Source organism: Phascolarctos cinereus, unplaced genomic scaffold (assembly GCF_003287225.1).
Source record: "Phascolarctos cinereus isolate Bilbo 61053 unplaced genomic scaffold, phaCin_HiC Scaffold_1;HRSCAF=81, whole genome shotgun sequence".
NCBI classification, from domain to species: Eukaryota; Metazoa; Chordata; class Mammalia; order Diprotodontia; family Phascolarctidae; genus Phascolarctos; species Phascolarctos cinereus.
Window position 1 is genome coordinate 173,669,087 of NW_027555514.1, and position 15,418 is coordinate 173,684,504.

At 35.0% G+C, this 15,418-nt stretch overlaps 1 protein-coding gene across 4 annotated transcripts in view; it reads left to right on the plus strand.

Moving 5' to 3' along the window:
• The window catches only part of SOX5 (SRY-box transcription factor 5), a 1,266,595-nt gene that overhangs the window by 642,261 nt on the left and 608,916 nt on the right, over positions 1 to 15,418 (plus strand). The gene's annotated exons all lie outside the window — the stretch shown is intronic.

A 15,418-nucleotide genomic window follows, 5' to 3' on the forward strand; every position in this document is an offset into this window, starting at 1 on the left:
TAATGTTTTTCATCATATTTGTGAAGCATTTTTCCAGGCCTGTGTTTAGATCTTTAAAAGAGATGTTATATTTTGTAAATGGATATTTTCCTGCATGTTTTAAAATAATTATGTATTTTTATAGTTTAAGTGATTAATTAGATTTTTGCCTTCACCTCATCTCCTTGAGTACATTTAGAAAAAAACCTCTTATTAGTCTCTGCTATCACTCAATTGCTATTGTTGTCCTTGCCTGCTGCATTTATTCATTTATTTTGAATTTCTGTTATTTGGGGCTTGAAAAACAAATTCCTCTATTCTGCTTTTCTTTCTGAAGATGTTTCAAATGTCTCTGTAATACTGGACATTCATCTTTTTATGTATAGTTAATATGAGATTTGCAGGCTAACAGCTTTATTGCTTTTCAGAACACATTACTCAATTCCATCTTGCCTTTTTTGGTGGGTGCGGAAAAGTCTTGGGTTACTAGAATTTCCTTTCATTTGTATTTATATTTCTCCTGATAATTTGCAGAACTTTTTTTTTTTTGCTGAAATGAATTGTTAAATTTAAAGAGTATGTATCTTGGAGTTTGTAGCCTTGTGTTGTTGTTGTTTTCCTGGAGGCTATCTGTGGATTCTTTCAATTGGTATTTTATTTTCTATGTTGAGAAGTTCTGGGCTATCATCTTCTATTATTTCCTTCTTTATTGTGTTGAGATGTTTTGTTCTGTTGTATTCTTCTGGGAGACTTATAATCCTTAGGTCATCTTAGAGATTAATGTTGTGCTTGCACAGTGAGCATGTTTCCTTTCAATATTATTTTTTGCTTCTCTTCTTCTAAATTGTCCTTCACATCTGTGTATTTGTAGTCCTATTCTATTGTTCTCTCGTTTGTTTCTTTGGTGAAGTTTGCCATTGCAGATTCTAGTTTTTCTATTCTGTCCATCATTTTTTGCTATGCAAGTCATAAATTCTACTCTTATAATTCTCATTTCTCTTTTGAACCACCAAGCAACAGTGTTTCCATGTGGTTCCATGTTCTCCTCAAATTCTACAGGTTCTTGTGTCTTATCAAGTATTGGATAGCTTTTCTTTGTTTTGGGCTATTAATTCCTAGAGGATTAAATTTGTTTACTAGCTCCAGAGACTATATTTCCTTCTGTTGTTCACATTTTTCCCAATTATCTGTTTATGCTTAAAGTCTTGGAGTTTTCTTCTTCCTGAAGCCTTTGGTAATTTCAGTCTTTTCTTTCCCCTTATTTTCCCCATATCACTCTCTAAGTCCCTGCTTTCTTGATTGCGGTTTCCTTGGCGACTGGATCTCAAAGTCTCAGCCTTCTTCCTTATTGGCCACGTCAGAATCTAGCAGTTCAGCCCAGGTCTGTGCCTCAAGTGACTTCCTGACAGTCATGCCCTTGGGTCTGCTAATGCAGTTTCATTGCTGGTAGCATGAGAGGTATGGGCAAGTGTTGAGTGAGCTCTGGGTCAGTGACTGTCAATCTATGGTTTTAGGTTTTGTTTGTTTATTCTTTAAAATCTTATTTTGGATTCTGGGTGTCCCATACCATGAATACAGCTGAAATTGTTTTATCTTTGGCACATAATTTCTGTTTTGGAGATGTCTGAGCATATGGGGATCAGAGAAAATGTCTAGTCCTCCATCTTGTTGCAGCTTGGAAACTAATTAGAGAGGCAGCTTGGAAAAGTGCTTAGAAAACTGGCCTTAGGCAAAGCCAAGATGGCCGAGTGAAGCCAGCATTTTTGCTGAGTTCTTCCAACACCTCTCCACATAACAACTTGAAAAACAAACATACCAAACTGAATTCTGAGGGAGAAAACCAACAAAAAAGTAACAATGAGTCATTTTTCCAGCTCAGGGAAGCTTAGGAAGACATAGAGAACTTCAGCCACTCGTGTGGAGGCTGGTTAGAAGCATGGCATAGTGGAAACAGCACTGGCTGTGGGCTATGAGAGCAGCAGTGGAAACCAGGGATGGTAAAAGGGGCTAAAATACCTTGGCAGAAAGAAATCCCAGGGGACCCCCTGCTAGCATTGGGTGCAGGATCTGGTAGCATCTGGCAGCTCAGTCAAACATTATCTAATTCTGAGGTACAATTTGAGGGTGGAGAGGAGAGGTTGCAGTCTTGAGGGAGCAGGAGTACTACCTGTGTAAGATCCAAAGTGCAGACCAGGAAGGTAATGACTAGGTCTGTCCCTGGATCATACCACCTTGGAGGCACTGAAAATTTGCAGGCACCCAATGATTTGTGAAAGCAGAAAGATATTAAAGACAGAAGATAAGGCCAGAATCCCCAACAGCTAACTGCAGAGATAAAAAAGAGCAAAAAAAATTAAAAATCAAATGAGTAGTAGAAGGAAAATTGGGAAAAGAAATGAGAATGTTAATGATGAATCTTTAAGATTCCTTTCACCTTTTGAAGATGGCTGAAATGGCATGCCTTAGGCATCTAGCAAATAAATGGCAGAATTCTGACTTGAACCAGACCTTTTGACTCAATGTTCAGTGCTCTCTTATATTTCACAACACATTTGATGTAGTGAGAATATTTTTTAACTTATATGCTGCTTTTCCAAAGTTACACAATTTTAGAGCTCTATTAATTTATATATATGTTATGGTTAGCTGTTTATTCTGAGAAACAAACTCCAGATTAGCCAGCCTACACTGGGTAATCTTAATATTATCTAGCTAATGTTGACATTAGCTGAACTTTTGACACTAGCAACTATTTATTCTTTAAGCATGAAAGTTTAAAAAATATTTGTGCTGGACAGTTTTAATTTAGCAATAAAAGAATTCTTTGGTCATAACCAAACTTAGTAACACACAGGAAAGAGCATCATTTACTTTTGAAGCTTTGTGATTTTTGGTAGGCTCTATTACTTGTGGGGATATAAGTGACTCATAATGTTGAGAAATTCACAATTTCCATAGAGCAATCCTACTTGCTTCAGTTGTTTGATTTTGCATTTACCATTAAAGACAACCCTTCAGGCAAAGAAAAAAAAATAAAGCTAGAAATATTCACAACCTTATACTATTCTTTCTTGCTCACAAACAGTGCTGACCATATTGTTCCACAAACACAGGTTAGTTACTTTCCCACTTTGACAATTATAGCTATAGTTTAAAAGATCCCCCAATAGCATGCAAACTAATTTCTATTTTTATCTACCATGTAAAACCCAAGCAAATACCATAAAGTTTAATTCACTTTAATCATGTTTTGACTCTAACATAATTTGCAATATGTGTGATGAAGAAAAGCTATTCTCTTTTATTTCTCTATATTTAAATATCATTGTTCTGCCTTGTTCTGTTTTCATCCATTCCCATTTGATAAATACAAAGAAAAATCAAGGGTTGAAGTCCCAATTATGTCAATACACCTCTGTGATGTGGCAATATTTGGTTGTGTAATTAATTTGTTAACAGAAAGAAAAGCCCTCCATACCGTTCCTGAGACCAGAACTGGTGCTCAGTAAGTGAAGCCACATGTAACGAGACTGTTGTGAAATCTAGCTTGGAAGGTCACTAGGAATCTCAGCCTGTCAGAGCAGCATACAACCCCTTGACCCTTACAGAATTGGTCTTATCATCCCAATACTCCCTGGCTAGGACTAGAATGGGTCTGATGTAGAGTTAATATTACCTTGGAGTTATATGTTCTAAAAGGTTGACAAAAATCTTTGGTGATCCCAGCATTTCTTTCATTCTGAAGAAACCTCATCATCTATGCAGATTCTGACCAAAATGTTCACTTGGTAAATTTTTTTGTTTCTTTTCCTATAGTAGTTGTGGTTGGGGGTCCATTTTTGCCTTTAGAAAATATATTAAAACTCTGGAAACTATAAACAATTTATAGAAAGATTTCTTCTTTGTCTTATAGCTTCTCTTATTTCTTTTCCTTCCCTTCCATTACATTTGTTTTGTAAAGAAATGGGAATGAAGCTATAAAACAAGGGAGAAATCTTTCCATAAATTGTTTATAACTCAATACATATACACATATATGTATGTGTGTGCATATTTATGTGTGTATAGTTACAGTGTCATGAATGCTTTTTTAAGCACTTAGTTGCCAATTGAATAGTGCTACTTATACAATGTGGCCCTGTATAATTTAAAAACTGGGACATTTTTAATAGAATCACCACCAGTAGCATAACTGAACTTGTGTCTTAAAATTATGTTTTTATAGTATGAATCAGCATATGCAGTCACTTCTTGTTTGTGCTAACAGGAGTGTTTGTACTTCAGACCAGGCCTGAAATCTCATTGGTATAGAGGGAACTCTATGTGAGGAAACTTGCAGATACTATCCATATAAGTAACTATTTAGCCACTTAATAATCTTAGAGAATTGCTTGGATCCCTAAGTAGTTAAGGGACTTCCTCAGATCCAGCACATGCCAGAAGAAACAATTGAACATTAATCTTCCTGATTCCAAGGCCTTGGGCAGGCCTTGTTACACAAATAAGAGCAAATTATTTTTAAATTTAGTCAGCATTTTTTTATCTTGGAATAAATATTAAAATTAGAACTCAGTGAAATTACTCAAGTTATATGGCCATCTACCACTGTAGGTGGCCCTTTGGTATCACATGTGACAGCAGAGAAGCTAGCCTGAGAATAAAGTTCTGTTATAAATAATGCACATGTGGATAATTAAGAGTATGTGTACATTTAAGCATTTACATCAATATGCAATTCATTATCTTATACTATTTACAAATCTATATGGGTTGGAATTCAGTGAGTTTATATTATGAAGAAATGTTTTCATAATTTAAAAATAAATACAATATTCAAATTGACATTTGTCTTTGTATCTATATCTATATATCTATTGTTTATGCAATAGGGGAAATAATATTTTATAGATTTTCAGATTTGTGGATGGAAATAGCTGTGAGATTTTAATGCTTTGTACTATTATGTAGACATTTATCACTTAAGTGATGTTTTAATTTGTAAATTGCCTGCTGCATTTGATTGTACTAGCCAAAATTTTTTATTAGTACCCGCTCAACCACTCTTTCTACCTGTAGCTATGTTATTGTTCTTATACAGCTTCAAGTTTGGAAGTGTTGGACCAAGGGGCTGGCAGGATGGGCAGAAGTTACTTGTCTGCTTTTTTCCTCTAAGAAACACTGAACTTCGACAGCAGTAGCTGGCTCACAGCCAATGTACTGTTTCAGTGTGGAGCATGGGATAATTGATCAAAGTCCAAAGAGTAGGTCTCATCTCTGAATGGTGAATTCCTTTTGTTCTATGAATGACAATGCCAGGTCATAATTTTCAAGATAGTTAAATAGCTCTCATTCTAGCTACTTTATCTAGATTCACTTTTTTCTATCACTATATTTGTTCTGTGTATAAGTATGTTATTTATATGAATTGTCTTCAGTATATATTTGAATAGCTTGGGGAGGGTCACAGAGAGTTCAAATGATAGAAAAATGGTTTTTTAGTCTCTTGCCTCCTAATCCCCCTCTGCCTACCCCCACTTCATTTCTAAGACTAACTGATGATGAGTCCTGGCAGTGTTCTTCAACTTAAAGAGACAATCCTGTTCATTTGGACTGTGCAAATGCCGTTCTTATGAAGCACTGTAAATAGTAATTCATTAGAGAGTGACTTTTTAATAGCTTTTTCATCGATAACATGCCTTGTGAAGACTTACAGTTATTCTACAGAATTTGAAGAGATAACCAAGGAATGTTGTAAGCTAATTTAAACATCTGTACATATTGTAAAAATTCTTTCATTACTCTCATAAAATAGGTACCTTTCATATTTTTCAAGACTATATCATTGGTTACATTTACATTTGTCAAATCTGTAGATATTTCATTTAAAAATTTTTGCTGGCAAGCCTGGGGTATTCACTATGTTTCTTTTTTCTTGATCACTATTTCCTTAAGATTTGGGTTTAGATGGTGGGGATAATATACCCACTGAATTCCACAATGTGTTAAAAAAAATACAAAAGAGAATCAAAAACTAATGTGATTTATCATGACTTGGTCATATTAGAAAAATACCATTAGGAATCTGGAATCCTTATCAACGTTGAGAATCAGATAGGCTATGGGAACATCGGTCTAGAGTTCAGCTTAAAGTTCATCACATTTGTAAATATCTAGTTGCTCAGTCTAGAAGCAAAGATTTAATGTCCACATCCAAATCTACACAATAAACACCATGGCAACTGAGATGCATTTAGTTCTCAAGTGAAGTGACTGATATATCCTAGGCAGGTACTTTGGAGATGAGTGCTGTGCACCTTGAAAGTCTTTGGTGAGGTTGTAATAATTATTGAAGCACTAAAAAGTTTAAGTGCTAAAAACAGTGTCCAGTTGTAGTGGTGGAATCCTTTATGATATCACTTGTTGTCCTTTCATTTTAACATTAGCCTCTCCTCTTTAAGACACTGGTTAACATTAGCCTCTCCTCTTTAAGACACTGGAGGTAATGACTTACTTTTTATGATAACTCAAAATCCTGATGGAGACTTGGGCTTTTGTGTCTTTCAATCTCCAATAGTTAACCCAGTTTCTGGTAACTTTGTTTCTTTGGTCCTGTGCCCTACGATTTCACTGCTGCAGAGAACTCCTGGAGAGGAAATGTCCTCTACCAGTGTAGATGGGCAACTCTTCTACCACTCTTACAGCTTTGCCTGGAGAACTAAGAAGTTAAATAAGAAATTTTCCTAGAGTCACACAGCCAGCATACATCAGAGGCTACACTTGAACCCAGGTCTTCCTAGCGCCAAGTCCCCTCTTTCTACTGTATCATATTGCCTGGCAAACAATAGATGCCTAAATGTTTTTTTCAAGGGAACTAATTGCTTTTGCCATTCACGATAATGACAAGTTGTTAAAAGCGAAATTCATAATATTCTTTGTTGTATTATTTGCCTTTCAGGGTTTTCCATTTCAGTTTCATTGTAGTGCTGGGAAGTATGAAAAGTGTGACATTTCTATTTCTATATTTCATTTTTAAAGCACATATCCACCAGGAAAAACTTTTATTTCCTGCCTCAGTTGTCAATTCAGTTTGTTTGGTTTTTTTTAAAGATAATACCATCTAGTTATGTTAGGCTAAGTCACAGTGGTCTCAAGTGTGACTTTTGGCTAATATCACTAATTTATATTGAGAAAATTAATGTATTAGGACAAGAGTTTTTGAGGTAAATGTATTAAGATATATCATAGATAGGACGTGGACAAAAATGCTATTTTATATTCTGAGAATATGAAATATATATTTAGAATTTTATTTTAAATAAGAATTTATATTCTAAGAATAAAAATTCTAAGAATCACAAGGTATCTTCAGACAAGTGCTTATTATCACCATCATATATTTATTGAGTCTCCAGAACATGTGAGTTACAGAATGGAGCATAAAGAAGCTAGAGGGTGATTTCAGAGAGAAATGTAAACCAGGATTTGGGAAACTTTGCACTTAGATGTTCCACAGACAGAGTAGAGTATGTATTCTGTTTCATGTGGAGACCCACTGTTAATATGGTCCTTGTTGAAACTTAAAAGAGCTCTATTAGTAGCTTGATTGAGAAGGGGGAAGAGGCCAAGAATAAACAAAAGTGTGCATTTTCAAGACAGTCCTAATTATATACAGTACATCTTACTTACTTAAAACAGATTATTCTAATCACCCAAAATGGTAAAGCACACACAGAGATATACATGTGCACATAACAATTTGATCTGTTAAAGCAGATAAAGCTGTCAGGCATGTAGACTATCACAGGGCAAGGGGGAAATGGGCATCTGTTTAACAATTCTCTATTGTTTAAAGTATCATAGCAGTGCTGCTGCCTTCCTGTCCTATTCAATCAAAATGAATAAAATGTTGATTTGGAAATAAAGGGGCGGGGGAGGGGAGGAGGGCTTAAAGCTTACATTTTTGTTTTAATTTCACCAGAGTGGTAGTGATGGGAATCCCACAGGCAAAAGGACATTCAGCTTTGTGAAGGGAAAGGTTTGTTGGTATTTCCCTCTTTCTTTGGTATTGCCCCAGAAAGCCGAACAGCAGTTGGAACTAATTGTAACTCACTCAGGAAAGTCTTCATTAGCACTTACCACACATGGTTACCAGATGTTCTGAGGCGAGGAGGGGAGTGAGGAGGAAAAATACATTGATGCTGTGTGTACACACAATGAACTGCAATTTTAAACATAATAATCTGTCTTTTGTTTCCAGGCTATTGTGTTAGACAAGTGAGAGGGGAAGGAGTTTTATAAGAATAAATACTGGCCACTTTCTCATCCACTCATTCTTGAGTAGTTGAAAGGAATTCTTTGTCTTCTAAAAATATATACATACATATCTATTTTTCTTCTTTTTTTTTTAGGTAATTGGGGTTAAGTGACTTGCCCAGGGTCACACAGCTAGTAACTGTCAAGTGTTTGGTCTGAGGCCGGATTTAAACTCAGGCACTCCTGACTTCAGGGCCAGTGCTCTATCTGCTGTGCCACCTAGCTGCCCCTATACATACATATCTAGCAAAGAGTTCTGGCACATAGTAGGTGCTTGATAAATGCTTGTTAATTGACACACATGTTCGTTTCTATGACAACACTGTATGGTAATTTTTTTTCATTCCACTAAACAAAACTGGACTATCAAGGTAGACATAGATGAATTTTATTAAACCAGAGATTTTGTGATATTAATTGGGCTATTAAAATATGAGAATGAATACTAAAAACAGTCATCTTCAGATTCAATTTGCTGATTAAACATCAATGTCTGAAGACAAAAGGATAAAAGGAAACTATGTTCCTGTTCATTTATATCTATTGTTGATCTCTGCCAGGCTCATAGTACCATGGTTTTATATTGTTCTGTACACAGTTAAATTATACTTACTAGCAATGGCTATTGATACTCCAGATTAACTCCTATACTCATGGTTCTTAGAAATACCTGTAAACTTGGAGCTATTTTCTCTCACTCTCATGAAGATGAAATAAAATCTTTAGGATATATAATATCATTCTTAAAAACCATCCACTTTCTTTCTAGTTGATAATCTTTTGTAAATATTGTTCCTGAAGGTTGGTAAGAACTCATATCAGCCTTGGTGAAACCCTATAACATAATTATCCTGACATTACAGTGATTTGATACTTTTAAAAATGGAATGGCAAGTGGGTTCCATAGAAAACACAGAATCTGTTGCTGGGCTTTTTGTTATTTTCAGCAGTTATATGTGCCTTAAATAAGTATGATTTTATTTTTAGGGAGGGTAAATGCCTACAAATTATAATTATTAAGTAAAATTTTCTATATTTTTTATTTTTACAATTCAGTGTTTGAATAAGATACTTAATAGACTATCACATTCATTGGCTAAGAATTTAATTAGGGCAACCTTTTGCTGATACTTTTGATAATTCTACTGGGGACCCCAAACTAGAAGCATAGAAGCACTGGAAAGGGGAGTGGAGAATGGGAAGACATTTAAAATAAGATCAATACTTTATTTGTTCTTCAGAGAAACATAATTTATTTTTTCTCTTTTAGATATATGTTTATAACCTACTTACATAAGAATACATTTGAAAAAGCAGGGCATAACTAGCCATTATCACAATCTAATACAGGGTAGGAAAGAAAGAAAGAAAGAAAGAAAGAAAGAAAGAAAAAGAAAGAAAGAAAGAAAGAAAGAAAGAAAGAAAGAAAGAAAGAAAGAAAGAAAGAAAGAAAGAAAGAAGAAAGAAAGAAAGAAAGAAAGAAAGAAAGAAAGAAAGAAAGGCATAATGTAACACTTTACAACATGTTTACCTTAGGGTAGCCCTCCTAAGTATGTACTGCATGTTTAATTGTCTGCATTTTACAAATGAGGAAACAGACCTTTCAGAGACATCCTTAACATGTTCTGAGTCACATGACTAGTAAAGACTAAAGTCAAGACACTTAACCTAGTTCTTTCACTTCCCTCATTCAGAACTCTTCCCATAATGCCAAATATCTTAACCTAAGGATATTTCAAGTGTTTAGACCTCTCTGAAGCTTCTGATATTGTCAACTTCCATTTTTGTACCTCCCACCCCACTCCCCGCCCCCCACACACAGACTCTTCTGGACACTCTGTTCTTTCTCAATTTCTATGATATAGGTTTTTGGTTCTTCTCTTGATTCTTCTCATCTCAGTTGCCTTCTTTCTTGTCTATTAATTGTCCATTAATTATGAGCACCTCTGACCAAAGTTCTGTTCTGAGCCCTCTCCTTTTCTTTTTATTCTTCTTTTCACTCTCCTCCTATTGACCTCATCAGCTCCCATATATTCAATTACTGTCACTGTTACCAATGGGTCCCAACTCTCTAGATGTAGCCATGAACTCTCCCCCAAACTCCAGGCCCAGATTAGCTCCTTGACAGTTCCATTGGACTACCCTATAAGTATCTGAAACTCATACTATATAAGAGGGAACTCATTATACTTCTCCCTCTATCCACCCTTTTGCTAACTTTACTATTACTTTTGAAGGTACCACTAGGCTTCCATTCTTCTAGGTTTGCAATCACAGAATCATCTTTTACTCTTCCCTCCCCCTTCCCTCTGTTTCTACAATCTCTTCAGTTATCAAGTGTTTATAGATTTTGTCTCCATGTTATCTCTTGCTTTCTTCTTCATCTGTCCACTGGAACTACCACCAGACTCCTTGAGGTACTCATCACCTTTCACCTTGTCAATTATAATAGCCTCCTGAGTTCAACACACTAGGTTAGGCCTAAGGATCCAAAGACAACAATAAAAATCTCTTATTTCAATGGAGTTTACATTCTATAATAGAGCTATGCCATGCTCAGTGTTAGGTATTGGAAAGAACAGTGGATTTGGAGTAAGAGAAACTTTATTTCTGTAAAAACAAGAAAACATAGATAATGACACTTTTACAATGCATTGGCAATTCCATAGATTTATCTATTTGAATCTAATACTTTTATCCAAACAGTCCAAAACTTACATATAGGTGATATTCCAAAAGGAATGTGAAATATATTTTCCCATAGAAACAATATTATGAATGGTGTGAAATATCATGGTAGCCAGGGCTACCCTATAATAAAGCTTATTTGTTTATAGAACCTTATAACAGGGAGCTGAAAAGAACCCTAGAGATTTAGTCCAACCTCTGAACTTTACAGATAAGGAAACTAAAGCCTAGATAGGTATGTGATTTGATCAAATAGATATTAAATAGAAGAATTAGGATTTGAGACCATTTCCCCTAGGAATCTTTCCACTATCCCAATTTGCCTCAAGCAAGTAAATTAAATTTGATTCAGTAAATATCTATTGAATACCTACTATGTTACTTTGCTAGGCTCTGGGGGAAATAAAAAAATAGTAGATAGTTTCAACCTTCAGAGATTTTGTGTATTTGTTTTTATTATTTTATATTAGGGAATGGATAAAAGTATTATGTTTCAGTCAACACAGGTAGATACATTTCTGGATCATTTAAAAAGAGACCATTAAAAAGTCAATTTATTCTCTTTTAATGTGACTTACTTTTTGAATACTTCTTTTCTCAAATTTCTTCTTTTGTCAGTGATTATTTTTTCTTTAGACTAGAATTGTGATTACACAAGTATAGGGAACTATGAGTGAGCATCTTTTTCTATAAAAAGGGATTGACACTTAAATACTCTGCAATTTAAAGTTTTAAAGAGTTGCTAAGTGGCAATGGGAAGATACAACTTATCAAAGGTCTCTCTACCAGTCAGTATGTGTTAGAAGTGGAAAGCGACTTAAGCTCCTGGTGCCAAGGCAAACTATTCACTCTGCCATGCTCTCTGGCTCGACTAAAGCTTACTAGAGGCAAAAGGGAAGGGAATAGCCGTCTTTTATAATGAGAAATGTAACAATATATTCCTGAAGCACAACTCAACAAAACACTTAAAGACAGAAAAAAATGAATATTATTTTTGTCTATGAATGAAAGTTATAGATTTTAAACATTTTTACTAAATACTAGAGTAAGGTTGATCTGACTCTGAAGTGAAAATTGTTGAATATATACATCTCAAACAATTTACTAGTTACTAAAACAGCACTTAAAGATTTTAAAAAGCAGAACTTGAAAAAAGAGATTGGATGATTTGTTGCTGCGGATGCTATCCTCACGTGGGAAAGATTACCATTAAAGCCTATGTAGTTTTTTTCTTTAAGACAAAAATTTTGTTTTAGTTTGTTAACTGGCTTTAGTAGTGTAAATAGTTATATTAAATTCAATTCATGTATGAAACAAAGGTGATTTTTTTTTACTTATCTGTTCTACTACTCTTTTTTATTTTATTGGATAGTTCAATCTGTTCACATTTAACATTATGGATTTTGGGGAGAGGCTTCTGTTTTCTTTCCTATGTTTCTTTGTATTAATTTTTACCCCTTCCCTCTTTCTTATGTCAGCATTTTTTTCCCCTGTGAATAATTTTGTTCATGCTACTTTGATGTCATGTTATTTTCATGTGCTCTGTTTTACTCTAGTTAACTTCAACTATTCCAAGTTTTTTCACTTTATTTAAGGGTTAGTTTCTTTCTCTTTTCATTTATTGATTTATATGTTTCTCTTGCCTTTTTGGAATCTCCCTTATCTTCCAGGAAATCATGAAATTTGAAGTATTTCCACATTGTATCTTCCTTTTGAATATCTTAGTTTAAGTAGTATTCTGTCATTAGTCACTTATCCAAGTTGAATTCTTTTTCTGTCTTCTTTATTTCTATTCCATATTAGTCCGCTTTTAATTTTGTTCTCCAGTTTATAAATGTGTATTGTGTGTGTGTGTGTGTGTGTGTGTGTGCACCTTACTTGCTCCTTCTTTATTCTCTCTGTGTCCCACAGAAAGGCAGAGTTTATGTAGTACCAGATATGAACTGCCATCTCTATTCTATTTCTATTTTATTGAATTTCTAGATATCATCACCTTCTCTTCTCCCCTCTCCCTGACATTTTTAGCCATCTATCACCCTTGGAAATATTAATTCATAAAAGGAGCAATGTGGGAGTGAAGACATTTTGTGTGGTGAGAGTTACTCTATGTCCCCAATTATGAGGCCCAGTCCTACTCAGTGTCCCTCCCATAATCACTTGCCACTCCTAAAGCCAAATTATCCTACATCTGGTTCTATATCCCTCCTAGAATTCTAGGGATTGGATGCCTTTTGGGATGTATACATATCCTTGCCTGGGATAGAATATAGACTTTATGGAACCCATTACAATCTTCAGATCTTTTGCTATGGATATATGCTTCCAACATCTCCATTGGGAATATTCTTAGCATACTTTTCAAAGAGAGATGACCAAAATGCTTCCCCAAACCTAATATTTCACCTTCTTTGATTTTACCACATTTTACCATAGCCCATGTTCTTGTTCAGGTGTTAAAGAAATCACTATCAATTCTCTGGTCATTGAAGGAAGGGGGAGAGGTGAAGCTCTAGCTCTTCCCTGTCTTTTGCCTCCTTTACTCCTTTCATGAATTTTCCCACTATGTTATCCCACCCACTAAAGCTATTAATTTATGTTTATGGATTTGTTACCTAGTTTCCCTTAAATATTTGTCCGATCAGGCCTCTTTTTTTGTCCCTGTATGATCCTTCATTCTTTTACTGATCAGTTCACTTTTTAAAAAATAAAATATCCTATAGATATGAGAGCATTAATACTATTACATAGTCTTTTCTTGGCAAGGATATAGAAAATGATTAGATTTGTGATTTCTTGATAGAGACAATGCTAAGATATGGAGACTCCTTGGTATAATTCAGTGTGCACTGTATCTGAAACCAATGGTGAGACACCTAGGTCGCACAGTCAATAGAGTGGTGGACCTGGAGACATGAAAACCTAAGTTCAAATATGGCTTCAGACCCTTCCTAAATGTGGGACCTGATCCTGGGTAAGTCACTTAACCTTTGTCTGACTCTGTTAACTCTAAATTGTGAAAACAAATAAACAACAAAAATATTGTTGTGAAAATCAAATGATATGTTTGTAAAGCATTTAGCTCAGTGCTTGCTATATAATAGGTGCTTAATAAATGCTTTCCCACTCTCTTGTCACACACACCCCTACAATGACTTGTCTAGAAGACTAAGATATTAAGTGAGTTGCCCAGGATCAAACAACTGGTATTTGTTAGAAGTGGGACACAAATCTAACTCTTTACGGATGCAAATCTGGTTCTCTACCTACTATAACACAACTTACTCTCTTATTTTGATAATTACAATTATTTTTCTTTCTTGTATTTCTATTATTTGAGGTATTTTAAACTTGATTAGCCTGTTATGGTATTCAGGACTTAACAGAATAAGAGACTGACTGCAGCTGAAGCTGCTCAGAAAATAGATCCTTATCCTAAAACTTTGGCCAGGGAGAAGGGGCAAGGGGATGGCATGTCTAGGAGTCCCCTACAAGATGTTTTGTCTCCTCCCAAAAAAACAGATATGTCTGTGCAGTTCATGAGATAACTCCATAAAAGTTGACTTCTCCCTGCAGAATGGGTGGATGAGAACAGTTTGTTCCAATGGCTATAAAGGCAGCTGAAGCATACACTGTGGAGTGCTTAGAGCTTGTTCAGACATCCAAGACAGCAAGGTCATCCACTGCATCCCAGTCCATCATCAGTCATCTTGACTTTTGGCCTGCCACTAGACTTTAATGACTCGGGAAGAGTGAGGCTGATGACTTGGCATGATGCTGCCTCACTAAAATCCAATTCACATCTAAATCAGTACATCTCCCATGATGTCATTGGTCCTTTAAAAAAAAAGACAAACAAAAAACATCCTGCACCTGTTTGTTTGTTTGTTTTTTTTCAGGAATTTCTTGCACTGTATTTTATTTTGCATTGCAGCTTATGGTAAATACATCCCCCATCTTTTCTTCAGTTTTTCCTGCTTGCAAAATAATCTTAATGTACTCAAATTGACATTTCTTCATATTTCAAAGTCCTCCTATTAGCTTCTTGTGAAATGTATTATTATTGAGCTTATGAAATTTAGCTGCTATATATATGTCCTGGAGTTTCAATCATGTTTCCCATATTCTACCCCAAATCTCTTTACTCACCCACCCCAGAGGATTCCTTTTTTTTAATTTTGAGAATTTGGGTACATTTTCCTTCAAAGTTCAATATATGTTCATAATACTTTGGCTTCTCTTTAAATTTTTGTTCATTCTGTTTTTATAAGACTCTCTCATTTATCTGCTTTAGGCTAAGTTTTTACTCTAACTTCTTCCAATGAGCTTTTGGTTTTTCAGTCTTTTTCTGGTATTCTCTATTGTTTGTCTCTAAGTTGTTTACTCATTCTTTGGAAACTCCCACTTCCACTGATAACAGAATCACCAAGACTATATGTCC